Here is a 12,500-nt window from a genome sequence, read left to right as displayed (position 1 = left end):
CGTTTACTGATAAAAAAGGCACTTGGTTCCTCATACAAGAGATGCAAATGTTCACAGATTAAAAAACGCACTTAGTTGCCCAGACAAGAGATGCAAACCTTCGCAGATTAAAAAACGCACTTAGTTGCTCAGACAAATGCAAACGTTCGCAGATAAAAAAACGCACTTAGTTCCTCATATAAGAGATGCAAATGTTCACAGATTAAAAAACGCACTTAGTTGCCCAGACAAATGCAAACGTTCGCAGATGAAAAAACGCACTTAGCTGCCCAGACAAGCGATGCAAACGTTCGCAGATCAAACACGCACCTAGCTGCCTAGACAAGAGATGCAAACGTTCGCAGATTAGAAAACGCTCGTGGTTGCTCATACAAAAACGCTCTTTGCTGGCCAGACAAGAGATGCAAAAGTTTGTAGATCAAAAACGCTTATATACAATTCTTGTCATAATGCCTTAGCCTCAGTTCCTGATTTTCTTGTTATTGATGTTTTTTTTTTTATGGTAGACTAGTAGCAATAACCTGACAGTTTCTTCTTTTTCACACGGTCTGCTAAATATTTGGACAATAATTTATCAGCTTCATTCATTTTTTATTTTACACGGTCTGCACTATAGGCAATAACTTATCATTTCCTTTCTCCTTTTTCTCACGGTCTACTAAATACTATGGGGAATAACTTATCAGCTTCATTCATTTTTTTTAACACGGTCTGCACTGTAGACAATAACTCATCAGTTTCTTCTTTTTTTTAACACGGTCTGCTAAATACTGTAGGCAATAACTTATCAGTTTCTTCTTTTTCTTCCTTTTCACACGGTCTGTTAAATGCTGTGAGCAATAACTTATCAGTATCTTTCTAAATTTTCTTCTTTTTACACGGTCTGCTAAATACTGTGGGCATTAACTTATCAGTTTCTTTCTTTTTCTTTTTCACACGGTCTGCTAAATACTGTGAGCAATAACTTATCAGTATCTTTCTTCGTTTTCTTCTTTTTACACGGTCTGCTAAATACTGTGGGCATTAACTTATCAGTTTCTTTCTTTTTCATCTTTTTCACACGGTCTACTAAATACTGTGAGCAATAACTTATCAGTTTCTTTCTTCTTTTTCTTCTTTTTTTCACACGGTCTGCTAAATATTGTAGGCAATAACTTATCAGTTTCTTTCTTCTTCTTTTTTTCACCCGGTCTGCTAAATATTATGGGCAATAAGTTATCAGTTTCTTTCTTTTACACATCTGCTGAATATTATGGGCAATATCTTATTAGTTTCTTTCTTCTTTTTCTTCTTTTTCACACGGTCTGCTAAATACTATGGGTTATAACTTATTAGTTTTTCTCTCTTTTCTTTGCTTTTCACGCTGTTTGTTAATTACTAATGAGAACACGTTCCTAATTTCTCACCGTCCCAGACAATAAGCACAAATGATTTGCCCTGTTAAGATGAGGATATGAGCATTGTCCTCCTATCTAGCGTGACCACAATCTGGCAAGAAATTCAATCTCGGGTGATATATCGATTGAAATTAGGTCCCAGACTGGTGATCCAGCAATTTGCCTCCGGTGCTCCTTTGTAGAGGGATACAACCTCCTATATTACTTTAGAGAAATGGGGGGATACGTTGCATCTCCGTTGTGAGGATGTATCATATTGAAGTGGATGTATCCGTAATGAGAATCAGTACGTCATTGCTTTCCCTCTGGCTGTTTGGTTGTGGGATATGAAAGGTCGTGTTTGATCTGCTATTAATGAGAGAGAGAGAGAGAGAGAGAGAGAGAGAGAGAGAGAGAGAGAGAGATGAATATTGTCACAGGTAAACCAACTGTATTAAAGTGAAGTAAGTTTGTATTCAAAGGAAATTTAATTTAATTTGATTATTGATGAAATAGATTACTAAAGATTATATTTAGATAGATTGACTTGGAGAAGAGTTAATCGACTTATTGTAGATATGTATAAACCTTAATTGATAAATTGATAATGTGAAGTGAACCTTTTAAGCCCCCATTCATATGTATATATACAATTATATGCAGCCATTTCTAGTCCAATGCAGGACAAAGGCCTCCTATATGTCAATTCATGTCTGGGGTTTGGCCAGTTTTCATCACGCTGGCCAGTACTGATTGATGGTGGGAGAATTCACTCTGATCGCTAACAGCAAACCAATCTAGTTTATATATATTATAAATATATATATATATATATATATATATATATATGTATATATATATATTTATATATATATACATATATATATATATATATATATATATATATATATATATATATATATATATATATATATATATATATAATTATGTATGTATGTATGTCTGTATGTATATAGATAGAAAGAAAAATGGTTTTGTTTATATGTATGTTTGTATGTAAGTTATTAACTAGTATATAAACGAAATGCTTAGGAAAGACTACATATATATGCAAGCATGAATATGTATAAAGCAGATGTTCATCTATCAGGTTTATTTAGGTTATAGATAATAAAATAAACTTTAACAAGTTCTGTTGAGTATTATTGAATTAAGTAAATGACGGAAATATTAAAAATATATTGGAAATGTTTACACGGAAAGAATACCATTAAAAAGTGTTTTTTTAATTGAATTAATTTTGGTTTGTAATTGAAGCATATATCTGAACATTTTCATGGGTGAAATAATTGTAGAGGAATGTATTTTGAAATATTTTTGTTCGCTGTTTGGATTGGTCAGAACAATTTTAAAGTTAAAATGACATTGAAATGTATATTCTAATGGAAGAATTTCCTGTTGAAGTTTAGATAGGTCTGGTAAATAGAAATAAACGTGACATGAAATTGAATATTTTTATAACAAAAAAGTATGTAAATAGATGTAACAAACGTTAATAACTTTACGAAAACTATCGCGAAAAGTTTTCCATTTTATGAAAGCTGTCGGATAGTTTTCTTTACAAATGGTTTAAAAAAATAGATGTAATGAACGTTAGTAACTTTACGAAAACTATGGCGAAAAATTTTTCATTTGATAAAATATGTCGGATCGAGTTTTCTTTATAAATGCTTCCTTATCATAAGTGGGTTCAGTCTAAGGTATTTTTTTGGGCTTAAACGACCAATTGCAGACCACAATTGCTAGGGTTTACCTAATTCGTTTTTTGTGCTAGGAGATATAACGTTATTTCTAATTAGGTTATCCATAAAATTCTCCTTTTTTGTAGGAAAATAAAAATGATATCTTATAGACATCTAAGGTTGTTTCGTTATAACGTTATTTTTAATTAAGTTATTGATAAAATTCTTCTTTTTTATAGTAAAATAAAGAATAAATCCTATAGGCATGTCGTTTCATTACCGTACGAAGAGACAAGTCACTTTTGTTGTGATAGTAAACATTTATCTGTGTATAAGACAAGCTGGTAAGTTGTTTGCTCTCTCTTTCTCCGCCCTAGCTGTAACCCACAAGAGAGTCTGATGGCAAATAAGGAAATAGATAAATGCTTAAGGTTAAAAGACGGATATTATACTTCAAGGAAAATACTCATATCCCTTGGTCTGATTAGAGAATCAGTTTTCTTGTCATGCAGTTTATTAGTAGCGATAGCTTACGGTGTTCCTTGAGGTTAGACCATAGAAGGATAGGTGAGATAACTCGGCGAAGAAGCAAAGTTTGATTCTTGAGAGAGAGAGAGAGAGAGAGAGAGAGAGAGAGAGAGAGAGAGAGAGAGAGAGAGAGAGAGAGAGAGAGAGAGAGAGAGAGAGAGAGAGAAATTAGAGCTTATATTTTACCTCTGTTGTATGCATTATTAAACATATTATTATTAATATTATTATTATTATATGTTATTATTATTAGCTAAGATACAACCCTAGTTAGAAAAGCAGATGCTGTAAGCCCAAGGGCTCACCGGGTAAAATAGCCAGTGAGAAAAGGAGATAGGTAAATAAATTGCAAGACTAGGAAAAACAATTTAAATAAGATGTTTGAAGAACAATAACAGCATTAGAATAGATATATCATATATAAACTGTAAAAAGTGACGTATGTCAGCCTGTTCATCAAAAACATTGGCTGCAAGTTTGAACTCTTGCAATAATTTGGACTCGAATGACGTCGTGTACGGTTGATACCTGAGCAACATTAAACTTGATGCACTTAATTACATTTAATGCACTCCCTCATTCGATGAATGTGGATATCAAGCCTACACGTGTACCTATTTGCTAAATATGAAAGCATGGTTTCGAATACCAGTCGGGTAGGAGCAATTATAATGATATGTTTGTGCAAATTCTTTCCTAAGTTTAGAAAAAAAAATTTCTCTGGCAAAATTAATGGCAGATGATCATACGTTCATAAAAAAACATAAAGAAATACATAAAACTAATATGCACGTTCTGAGTGAGGTTACCTTAACGTGGTGAAAGGGTTTGTGTATCGCCATGAACAGCAAGGCTGTACTAGTCTGGGCCATCCATACTAAGTTGGTTTGCTTTGAGCGATCAAATTATAGTTCCTGCAATGGACTAGAAACCAGTGCTTTTGTTTATATATATATATATATATATATATATATATATATATATATATATATATATATATATATATATATATATATATATATATATATATGCTTCTTAGAAGATCTTTGGGTCTGGCCATTTTGGCTACCAACCCCTTTTTATAAATATATTTGCTGAAAAATTATAGATAACGGTTTGCTTGTTCCAACCCCCTCCTATTAGATGAAGGCATGTAGAAATATCTATACGCATATATACTGTATATATATCTATATGCATATATATATACACATATATATATATATATATATATATATATATATATATACTGTATATGTGTGTGTATATATATATATATACATATATATATATATATATATATATATATATATATATATATATATATATATATATGTGTGTGTGTGTGTGTGTATGTATGTGTATTGGGTGTCTTAAAAGCTCTGGGCTCCTGATGTTTCCTTCCGAAGAGATCCATATCTTTGTTAAATGTCCTGGAAATCTCGTTCCCTGAGAAAATGTTGCCCCAAATTACCATTCGCCGTATATTTCATGGCTTTACGTCGGTTCGCCCTTTCCTCAATAGACTCAAAACTATTTGTGATCGTCGGCGTTCTTGGTTTCGGTTTTAAGGAAAGTGGTTTTTGGATTTTTGGTTTTAAGGAAACGGGTTTCTTGGAACGTTTTTCATATTTTGGTTTTAAGGAAACTGGTTTCTTGGAACGTTTGTATATTTTGGTTTTAAGGAACTGGTTTCTTTGAACGTATGTATATTTTGGTACAAACGTTCCAAGAAACCCGTTTCCTTAAAACCAAAATATAAAAAAAGTCCCAAGAAACCAATTTCATTAAAATTAAAGTATAAAAAACGTTCGAAGAAGCAAGTTCCTTAAAACTAAAATATAAAAAACGTTTTTTTATATTTTTATTTTAAGGAAACTGGTTTCTTGGAACGTTTTTTATATTTTGGTTTTAAGGAGCTGGTTTCATGGAACGTTTTTTATATTTTAGTTTTAAAGAAATTGGTATCTTGGAACGTTTTTTATATTTTGGTTTTAAGGAAACTGGTTTCTTGGAACGTTTTTTATATTTTAGTTTTAAGGAAATTGGTTTCTTGGAACTTTTTTCATATTTTGGTTTTAAGGAAACTGGTTTCTTGATACGTTTTGGGGCTTTGGTTTTTAAGGAAACTAGTTATTTTGGACTTTTTTCGTTTTAAGGAAACTGGTTTCTTAAAGTGGTTTTGGGTTTGAAGGAATATTTTCTTGAAACGATTTTTGTTTTAAGGAAACTTGTTTCTGAAAGTTTTTTTCAAATTAGATCTATATATATACATATTTTCTGTTCAAGTTCACAGTAGTAATATAAAGTTTTCTATTTGGTGTCTGGTCAGTTACTTAGATTTCTTTTTGTAGTATGTAGATGTAACCTTATCATTTTCTATAATTTATTAATGTTTCACGGTACCTATCTATAAAGTCCCTACATTCAATGTGTTGTTATGCTGTCCGATAATTTGTAGTCATATATATTTTCAAGATCGTTTTGAGATTGTCTTAAATTTTAAGCAAAATACATTGTTTTAAAAGAATTATTTGCAATATTCTTCATACCGATTTTTGTTTTATTGTTGATATTGACATTTTATTTTCGCTTGGTAATAGTTTCCTATTTAATATGAAATTGATGATTATTACCATCTTAATTGTAATTTAACTTTTAAAATAATATCCTTCGTGATTATTGTAAACGATTCTTCATTATAACATTCGAAAGAAATATTTAACATCCTAGTTAATAGTTTCCGTCACATTCACAATAAATAGAATTGTATGCCCTTTCACAATGGATTAGATTTTTTTTATATGTAAGTGATTTCTCCAATATAATTCTTTTGCCAAAAGATCCCTGTTCCTTTATAAGCCGAGTATTAGTGGCCATTCGCTGATCCTGCATAAAGAGATTATGAAAATATCTCATGTTCTCGGCACACATGGTTTGTAATTAGCCCCACCTATCGAAGGATCGATATTTCCTTCCTTCTCGATTAAGGTTTTGAAGGCTTAAAGGCCGCTCATGAACGGCAGAGGCAAGGGGTAGGAACATTGCCCTAGCAAGCTGGACAATGCCCTAGAGACTGACCATATTATTATTATTATTATTATTATTATTACTAGCTAAGCTACAACCCTAGTTGGAAAAGCAAGATGCTATAAGCCCAAGGGCTCCAATAGGGAAAATTAGGTGATCAGCGCCCAAGCCCCCTCTCCATCCAAGCGGGGACCAAGGAGGGCCAGGCAATGGTTTCTGATGACTCTGCAGGTAGACCTATAGGCTCACCCAAACCCCTTATCCTTAGCTCACAAGGATGGTGAGGATGCAGCGACCAAAAGAACTAACGAGTTCGAGAGGGACTCGAACCCCAGTCTGGCGATCACCAGTCAGGGACGTTACCAAATAGGGCCTCCATAAGTATGGATATTTTCATGCTCATGCTATTAGTCTTTTGCTTTATGTAATGTTGCCCGGCAAAAACCGGATTTAGATATGAGTATTCTCCATATTTATCCTTGGAGATCCTTCTATCGGCCCTCACTAGATCGATCATTCATACCTCATAAGCTAGTTACTACGCAAAGAGATATGGAAAAAATAATGATGGGAATACCGCGTACAGAAAAAGAGTAACTTGTATATGAGGGCAAACTAAAATAGAGGATATTCTAACATGTAAGAAAAAGAAATGGACATGGGCAGGGCAATATAATGAGAATAACAGATAATATATGGACATGAATAACTGAATGGGTCTATAGATATTGCAAAAGAAGCAGGGGAAGGAAGAGAAGACGGTGGATTGATGAACTAAGAAAACTTACGGGTATAGATTATCATAGAAAGACCATAAACAGACAGAGTGGAAGGCCATGTCTGAGGCCTTTTTTTATTCAGTGGACTAGTTACGACAGAGGATGATATATATATATATATATATATATATATATATATATATATATATATATATATATATATATATATATATATATATATATATATATATATATATATGAATGTTTACATATACTGTATAAGTTATTATTTTGTATGTAAATATTTGGTGGATAAATATCTGTGTAAGGATTTATTAACCGAATCATCTACCTTTGTGGAAGCTGAGGTACAATAAGCACCCATAATGGCATGTTCTCACAAAGCTCATGATATTTCGAGGGTGAATTTGTTTCCCTTTGTCCCAGGTGTCAACTTTAACTGCCTCTGTGAATCTAATTCTCTCTCTCTCTCTCTCTCTCTCTCCATCTCTCTCTCTCTCTCTCTCTCTCTCTCTCTCTCTCTCTCTCTCTCTCTCTCTCTCTCTCACATTTTATAGGTTATTTTTCACGCCTTTCCTATCTTTCTTCAAAGCAAATATGGATTTTCGTCCCACAAGTCTGTTGTCGCATATTTGTGGCTTTTATCTTCGCGGATGTTATGACACATATATTGAGCTAGCGAATTGAAGTCTGAAGATTTCAGGTTTTTTCCTTGTAAAGAGAGAGTCTTGGCTTGAATTCTTTTGTTTCAAAAGAGGATATTTACATTTATACATACACACAAATACATACACACAAAAAAAGTAACAATAAATGCAGCCTTTTCTAGTCTTTTGTTCCTGTTTGGGATTTGGCCAGTTTTCATCACCACGCTGGCAAGTGTGGTTTGGTGATTGTGGGAGATTTTCGTCTAATCGCTCACAGCAGACCAATCCAGTATGGGTGGCTTTAACTATAGTAAATTTCTTTTAGCGATGCAGATTTGCACCGACTCGCAGCGGTGCCCTTTTAGCTCAGAAAAGTGTCCTGATCGCTAATTGGTTGGACGAGATAATTCTAACCAATCAGCAATCAGGAAACTTTTCCGAGCTAAAAGGGCACCGCTGTGAGTCGGTTGCAAATCTGCCTCGATAAAAGAAATGGACTAGAGTACAGTTTTTCTGACAATGGCCATGCACAAACCCTTTCACCACGTTAAGGTGACAGTGTTTGTGTTTACGTACTTGTTCATATACTGTATATACGCGTGCCCATGCAATCTCTTAATTAAAGCATTTGCATAATGTTTATAAACTTGTACGTCGCCTCTGTATATTAATTAGTTTGCCTCTGTTATTAAGTCTATCGCCCTGAAAATGAAGTAGGGGTACAAATCACTTGCGCCGAATAATGAAGGTGGGCGTAATTAGGGGAGTGTAATTCACTACAGATCTTATTTTAATTCCTTGACTATTTAATTACCCTATTATCGTATGGAACGGTAATGGTGTAATTATGAAGTAATTGTTTTTATAGATGATTATGTAAAATCGATTTGGAATTTGGAATTAAATCGTGACTGAGCTTAAGATATGATCGGTTTTCTTGGGGGTGTTTTTGAAAAGCGGGTGTAGTAAACTCGTATGCTAAACATTAGTGGTAAGTCAATTGAAATAAATGTTCATTATTGTACTGTTATATTATTATTATTATTATTATTATTATTATTATTATTATTATATTTATTATTATTATTATTATTATTATTATTATTATTATTATTATTATTATTATTATTATTAACTAAGCTACAACCCTAGTTGAAAAGAGCAAGATGCTACAAGCCCAAGGGCTCCAACTGGGAAAAATATCCTGGCGAGGAAAGGAATAAGGAAATACATAAAAGATATGAGAAATAATTAACAATTAATAAAATATTTAAAAAAAAACAGTAACATCAAAACGGATATTTCTTATATTAAACTATAAAAAGACTTATGTCAGTCTGTTCAGCATAAAAATATTTGCTGCAAGCTTGAAATTTTTAGGTTCTACAATATCGGAAAGGTATTTTTAAGAGGTACAAGCAATAAACACGCTTTTCTCCTGAATTTATCTTGCGATATTGTAAATATATAATTCATCATTTCTAAAATAATTTTCCACATTTTGTACAATACGTGAAATTTAAACTTATAATGATCAGTGTTTGAATTAAAGTATTGCACTATATGTAAAAGATTCAATGTGAAGTTGACGCTTTATGTATATTATTTTATTAACATACAATATAGCACAGAAAGTAGGTGAATAGATGAATTATTTAGTTCATTGTACAAAGGCATCTTATTCAATAAGTGAACGTTCTGAGTAAATAATTGTTTTACCCAACAATAATGAAGTAATTAATTATATTAGTAGCATTATTATACCAAAGCAATTTACGTCTTCAACTGTTGATTGTATATAGTTCAGGAATATAAAATGAAAAAAATTGACGGTGAATTGGAGGTGAAAAATCATGACATTGAGAGGTCTGAGCAATATCAAAAGCATAAATGGGAGGAAAAAATAAATGGTACTATGTAATTCATAAAGAGAAGAGAAATAATTACGATTTAATGTCTATCATGATTGATTCCTTATTTGAGCATAACATTCTGTGACTTTATCAGTAGTATAATACAATATACTATTATTAATCCTGATTTTATCAGGGAAATCTGTCTATTCATATCCGTAGAGTTTATCAGTTGTAATTATTATTATTTTCTCTCTCTCTCTCTCTCTCTCTCTCTCTCTCTCTCTCTCTCCTCTCTCTCTCTCCTCTCTCTCTCTCTCTCTCTCTCTCTCCCCAATCAACGATGACCATGATCGAGATACATTGATGGAAAGAAAACTTAAAAGGAAACTAGAAGTGAATGATTTGGCTCAAGGCAATGGTACGGAGGGGTCTGGTACAAGTGGCATAAGGTCTATTAAATCATTTAGTGGATAGGTAAATCATACAACGATTTGACAGTAGATGTCTTTCAAACTCCTCTATTCGACCAAAAGTATGCTTTCAAATATATTTCTTTTGTATTATTTCGGTGCCCAAAGTTTATGAAAACTTTCGGGTTCCCATTTCAAAACTCGTGTCCGGCAACTTTGTCATCGGTCTTTCGAGTTTGAAGGACTTATGTTGAAGGATTGCCATAGATTCCTGCAATAGTTTTATGTATATATATATATATATATATATATATATATATATATATATATATATATATATATATATATATATATATATATATATAGCTAGCTTTCATAATTTATATATTGTTCTTAAAATTAGACTTTAATCTATAATTAATTTGAAGATATAAACTTTTTTTTAATTACATTTCAATGGCTTTTTTCAGGTGAGTACGATCACGAAGTCTTTTTACCTGTTTCAATTATGTTTTCTATTTTATTTCATATATTCTTTATTTAAGTGACCCGGAGCCATGTATCCTAAGCATGATTTATAATAGTGTTTCATATTTTTCAGGTATGTCCATTGGAAATGGTGGTAGCTATACACAAGTTAAGGTAAGAGATAGATCTTATTGAAGTTAAGCCACCTAAACTTAAAGCAAACACGTAAGACATTACTCTAAGGAAAATCTACCGTTCTCTAGTTGTGAAATGGCGTTCTCAGTCATAGTTTTTATTGGTCAAAGTTTAGAAAGAGTTCAAACATGGCTTCTTTTAAGTAGAGCAGGTTAACATGTCCCATTTCATAGTTTACATGTTACTTTGTGTATATAACATTGTTTTTGTTCTTGAGGTATATTTGTATTTTTTGTTTACTTTTTATAGTCTATTATTTACTTCATTTTGTCTCTGCTTTAAATTGCTATCCCTGCCGGGACCCTAGGGGCTTATAAACTACTTTTATAGCTAGGTTTACAATTTGGCTATTAATTCTAGTTGTAGAAAATTATAATAGTAATGCTTAATCTTATTCCATCTTGATTATCCTTCGTGACTCATCAGGTCACTTTTTCAGTTGCAACAGCTTGCTAACATTTGTTGCAATGACTCATTAGGTCACTTTTCAGTTGCAACAGCTTGCTAACATTTGTTGCAAGAAGTGACTCATTAGGTCACTTTTTCAGCTGCAACAGCTTGCTAACATTTGTTGCAAGTTACAGAAAACACTCCCAGCGTTCATCCTTTAACTTATCAAATAGCGCAAAGTGTGTAAGGTGTTCGGCGCACTGATGAGGAACGTTTATGTATATGTGTATATGTAAGAAGTAATTAGTCGTGTGTTAGTCTCACAATATTACACTCCAAACCTCCAAACGCACTTTATGCAATCCACCCATAACTTGCATACACAGAGAGAGAGAGAGAGAGAGAGAGAGAGAGAGAGAGAGAGAGAGAGAGAGAGAGAGAGAGAGAGAGAGAGAGAATGTACTTTATCAGTAAACAAGATAAGATGCTGAAAGGAAGATGACAAAAGGTGGAAAGATGCTGACAGTAAAATTCTAGCGGACGTAGAGAGAGAGAGAGAGAGAGAGAGAGAGAGAGAGAGAGAGGAGAGGAGAGAGAGAGAGAGAGAGAGAGAGAGAGAGAGAGAATGTACTTTATCAGAAAACGAGATACGATGCTGAAAGGAAGATGACAAGAGGTGGAAATTTTCTGGAAGAAAAATGCTAGAAGATGTAAGAGAGAGAGAGAGAGAGAGAGAGAGAGAGAGAGAGAGAGAGGAGAGAGAGAGAGAGAGAGAGAGAGAGAGAGAGAGAGAGAGAATGTATTTTATCAGAAAACGAGATAAGATGCTGAAAGGAAGATGACGAGATGGTTGAAAAAAAAAAGTGCTAGCAGACGTTTAAATATGCTGAAAACACGATGGCAGAAGATGAGGCGAGAAGCTGTAATAGAAGATGCTTGTTTGCGTAGCCTCACCTTTAAAAGGTTGCTATAATAAGAAGCTACTTAACAACAGATATTTATGGCCAACGCAGATGGTTCGCTGCCCAGTTAATAATTCAAATGTTTCGATGCGATCATTCGATGGAATCCCTGTTGTGAATAATCTCTCTCTCTCTCTCTCTCTCTCCTCTCTCTCTCTCTCTCTCTCTCTCTCTCTCTCTCTGTATGTAAAATGT

Source organism: Palaemon carinicauda, chromosome 21 (genome assembly GCF_036898095.1).
Source record: "Palaemon carinicauda isolate YSFRI2023 chromosome 21, ASM3689809v2, whole genome shotgun sequence".
NCBI lineage: Eukaryota > Metazoa > Arthropoda > Malacostraca > Decapoda > Palaemonidae > Palaemon > Palaemon carinicauda.
Note: the sequence above shows the minus strand (reverse complement) of the source record.